Here is a 5,000-nt window from a genome sequence, read left to right on the forward strand (position 1 = left end):
GGAGAGGCGGCGCCGCGCGCGCATCGCCACCGACAGTTACCCGGCCTCCCTAAAGAGGGCAGTCGAGCACGCGCTTTCTGATCCGTCTCCACGCGCTCAGGAATGCACGTTTCACAGCCGAGGAGGAGGAGGAGGAGGAGGAAGAGGAGGAGGAGGAGGAGGAGGAGAGAAGAGGAAGAGAGAGGAGGAAGAGAGAGGAGGAGAAGAAGCAATTAAAACGTCGCCGGGTTTTTTAAGAGCGTGTTTTTTTTTCTTTCTTCTCCTTCAGTGTAAATAACATTCACTTCGGCAAAGGCAGTAAAAACACAATAGTGTCGCGGAGAGAGAGAGAGAAAGAGAGAGAGAGAGAGAGAGAGAGAGAGAGAGAGAGCGAGAGAGAGAGAGAGAGACAGGGGGAGTCTTGATTTACACGCGCATATTGTTTTGGATCAAACAGACTCGCTCTTGTTCGCTGGTTTCGAAGAAGAAGAAAAACAACAAAAAAACACCGACCTCTGGATTCAGGGCTGCTCTCCGAAATGTATCAATTAGATCAGAGTCAGCCGGCTGGGTCCCGGACGCACCGGGTCCCGGAGACCCCGGGTCCCGGACGCACCGGGTCCCGGACGCACCGGGTCCTGGACGCACCGGGTCCCGGAGACACCACCGCGCCGGGCTCCGAGCCCTGCAGACCAACAAGGCGTGAGGGGGAACCAATGTCCCCATTGACGCTGTTTTACCTTCATTCATCTGCTAATAAAGAAGAAGAAGAAGTTGTGCAACCGGCTGCACATTACCCGCAGCACGGTGCACGTGCATGTTTCTTTAAGTCTAAATGGACCTCTGCGCTCTCTCTGGGTGCGCGTGCGTGGACACGAACGCGCGTTGTGCCAACAGTGGTTCACTTGTGGGGCTTTTTGTTTGCATGATTTAAAAACACCTTTTCATATCTCGTGTGTGTGTGTGTGTGCGCGTGTGTGTGTGCGCGCGCGCGTGTGTGTGTGTGTGTGTTGTGTGTGCGTGTGATTGTAGGGAAGATAATGTGAGACTAGTTATGAGGTCTGTTATTTGAACAAAAAATTATTTATTTACAACACAGATGTACATATATACCCTTCAAAGTAAAAGCATAAGAAACATGACTCGTCTTCAAAGGAATCTTAAAGATGTGCGTAATACATGTTTGAAGCAATGGATAATGGATGCATTTATAACCCACACACACACACACACGTTCCCCCTCACACACACACACACACACACACACACAGTGACTTTTACATTCTCTCCTGTCTGTTGATCAGCGTTACATCATCCGGTTGAATCAATATGAATGGCCTGTTGTCTAAATGGTGTTTTCCCACAGCCCGCCTCTCCCTGCTCATCAAACACGGAGGGGAAGAGAACCCGTCGGCGAGCGAGCGGCCGGCCTCGTGACGCCAGACGCATCAATAGGACGCCGGACGGTGCCGAGGCCACGCGGAGGGGAACGGGACGACGCGCTCAGCTTCACATCCGGTGACCTTCTGCATCACGTAGACGTCGCCGTGTGAACCGGGTACACGCTCGGTATACGATGGAGAATTGGATTTATAAAAAATAAAAATAAAACACACGAAAACAAACCCCCCCCCCCCGAAAAAAACATGTACATCCAAAATGTTATCTTCTGGGAACAACTGAGTTTAGCTGGAAGTCGTCGTGTTTGGAGTTTAGAGCTTCGTGAGAGGCTTTTTACATACCAATAAAAACTTATAATCAACTGATATGAAGATATAGGAAAAAAATCACTAAATGTTTTTACATGTAATCTCCGAATAATAAAAGGCCTGCGAGAAAATGACAAGCTGATCCAACTGTCCGTTTATTCACTTCTTTTTTTTTGTAATCCTTTTTTTACGTTCTTTTAAAAATGCATCGTGGTTTTAATGGAGGGGGGGGGGGGGGGGGGGGGGAGAGACGACGGCACACACATAGTGTGGAAAGAAATCAGAAAGAAAGAGAAAAAAGTTCACATCCTTTTAAAAAAAAAAGAAAAAATCTATTAGAAACAACGTAATATGCAGAACAATACGATAGCATTTACAATACTTAAATTCCCAGTTCTTGTGAGAGTCCAGCGTAATTTTACAACAGTATACAGTATATTTTTCTTTCTCCGCTCACTTCCCAAACTAGGGGTTGATATAGTTATACTTTTAATTTCTTTTCTCTTGCTTTCCCTCCTTCCGTGTTTCAATCCACTATTTTTTTTTCATATTTTTTGTTTTTTGAAGGGCACCTCCTTTTGCTTCGTTAGTGTCCTGTCGGATACAGACATTGGCTTCTTCCTCGGTCCGATTCCATCGTCCCAAAAGAGTTGGCGCGCTTCTTCGCAGGAAGTCTCTTCTGTTCGCCAAAGAGTCTCGAGAATATTTCACCGGGTGCCGCAGGCGCCGGAGGTCAAGGCATCGGACACGGCGTCCATCGCGTGTCGTCAACGCTCACGATCGCAAACCGCGATCACTTGTTAATGGAGGAATCCGTGTGAGGGGGAGGGGGGCGAAGGTCTGGAGCCCACCAGAGAAGAAGAAGCAGGGGTCTGTCGAGGACATGGGGGGGGGGGGGGGGCGGGGCATAGTTTCATCTTTCATCGCCGTCGGTGGATAATAGACGAGGATCGGAGGCCGGGGTTTCCGCGTTGCACGCGTCAGCCGAATCAAATGTGGTTGGGTCTCGGGAGGTGGACCGGGGGGTTGCTGCTGGTCGGCGGCGGCATCAGGAAGTCGAGGAGTCCAGTTCCAGAGCTCGGTGGACCTCCGTGAGACGGGTGAGCTCCCGGGTGGCCGTGCAGCTCTGAGGAGAGGGAAGAGGGAGAAAGGTTCATCAGGGTGAGGCTCAACTCAAAGGTTAAAGGTCAAGTCCAACCTCAGGGGCACACAGAGGCTGGAGACTGGACTCTATTTTAAAGACTGGACTTGGACTCTATTTTAAAGACTCAAGACTGGACTTGGACTCCAACACCAACGTCCCCTGGTGAGCATGTAATATGATCTCAAGTATTAACACAAACACATTGAAGGAAAAACAAATGTAAAATCTCTCAAGTGCAAAGTCAACGCCAACCACCGGGGGCAGCGACGTTTACGACCGATAGATCACACCGGACTTCTGAAGGCGGGGACCCGGGAGGAGAGCAGTTCAGAGCTAATCTGGGTCAGAACACCCAAAGCTGGCCTTCACTAAGACTGTGTGGATGCATGAGGGGGGGGGGGGGGGGGGATTGAGCCCTGGAGGGTTTAGTGAGTTAATCCTACACCCTCAGTGATGCTACTTTAACAGGAGGAGAGGACTTAGAGACCAAACACACACGATCGACTTGAAGTGATACCGAGAACCGGCACTTAGCATTTCCTGCATAATCTGTTTAACCACAAGGACATTTTAAATTAACCCTTCGGTTTATCGATTGACCGTTAACGGTCGCAAATTAGTCGCGAGGGATTAAAACGTCATTTATTACGTCGTCGTGGTAGATTTCTTTTCGGAGCTTTTTCAGGCATCAAACGCTCGGTGTCGTGTGGAACAAACTTTATTTCTTCTTTTAATCTTGACGAAAGCAGATCCTTCTGTCCTCACCTTTCACAATAAAAGCCCCGAGACGTGGAGACTGTTGCTGTTTACCCGACGGAGCTCTTAATTCATTCAAAGCAATTCGCTGAAAGGAAACTCTTCTTAGAAAAGCTTCAGTACGACCTTTTGTTGAAGGAGTGTTGCGGAATATATGAATAGTCTGGGAAACGTTCGCGGGCGGGTGTTTCTAATCTTTTCGACGAGGATGAGCTTGAATCACGTCGACCGAAACCCGTTAAACCCGCCGCACGCCATCAATCCTCCTCACGCCACGAGGGATGACGGCAAAGGAACCCCTCGTCTCCTCTGCCCTACATTCCTCGCTCTGCAGACAACAATGGCCGCCGGCCACCTCCGCTGGTGGGAAGGCCCCGCGGAGGCCATTGTTGTCAAGAACCAAAGAGGAGAGGCTGTCACCTGAGACACACACACACACACACACACACACACGCACATACACACACACACACACACACACACACACACACACACACACACACACGGTCAATGCCCTCATCTGTCTGGTTATGGAGAAGAATACTTTAAAGGGGGTGATGGAGGTTGTCGGGGTCGCCCATTTTTTCTAGAACCTTAACGGCATCAAACCCGTGACCCCTTTGCATTGTGGGACGCAACAGACAGTTGAATATCCGTTTAGCAAGTTTACGAAGAGTCGAGTTCGTTAGTGCTTCTGTGACAGAAACAAACAAAAGCCTTCAAGAGATCGAGTCCTAAACAACAACAAAGTCATTTCACCTCCCAAGTGAACAAAAGACTCCAGAAGCCGCCGCGGTGCCACTTGGAGACGTTTCCAGGGATGAACCAATAAACCAGGAGCACCGTTACCAATAAGGGTTTTCACCTAATAAGCCGATCAATACGTGGAGCTCTCCTCCTGAAGGCTCCGAGGGGGATTCCAGAGGGGCCGAATCAACGGGGACGCACATTCACACGGACAATACGAATCCCCACCGGGCCCTTGGCCTCCAACGTTCGTTAATAGTAAAAGTTCATCCAGCAGAAAGAGAATGTGGGGGGGGGGGGGGGCTTGACCCCCTCGGCAGAAGGTTAACAAATTTGTGCTTAATGATCGGAGCAATGAATCCTGGGACAAAGGGTCTCCAGCCGGCAGCAAAGAGGGAAACGGGCGTTCACTCGAGCGTCCCGCCCGACATTTTGGGTACAAAAATAATAATAATTAAATTTTTTTTAAAAGGGCCAGGAGGAAGAAATTCCATACGCTCCACGCCATAATTAATTCTGCGATGACTATTGTCCCCCGAAAAATGAAAATTACAGTTTCCAGCGGGCCGACCTCCCCCCCAACAGAAAGAGGGGAGAGCAGGGGAGAGGAAGTAAAAGGGGGTCAGGGTCACGGACCCGGGACTCACCCCGGTCGCTATCAAAGG

The 5,000-nt window shown here is 49.7% G+C and overlaps 1 long non-coding RNA gene across 1 annotated transcript in view; it reads right to left on the reverse strand.

The window, feature by feature from the left end:
• Positions 1-2,278: 2,278 nt before the first annotated feature.
• Positions 2,279-5,000, reverse strand: part of LOC117743806 — a 10,367-nt gene continuing 7,645 nt past the window's right edge. The window contains exon 3 of the long non-coding RNA XR_004611125.1: positions 2,279-2,814. This is a non-coding gene — a long non-coding RNA (uncharacterized LOC117743806). The remainder of the gene's footprint in view (positions 2,815-5,000) is intronic.

This window comes from Cyclopterus lumpus, chromosome 15 (genome assembly GCF_009769545.1).
Source record: "Cyclopterus lumpus isolate fCycLum1 chromosome 15, fCycLum1.pri, whole genome shotgun sequence".
Classification (NCBI taxonomy): Eukaryota; Metazoa; Chordata; class Actinopteri; order Perciformes; family Cyclopteridae; genus Cyclopterus; species Cyclopterus lumpus.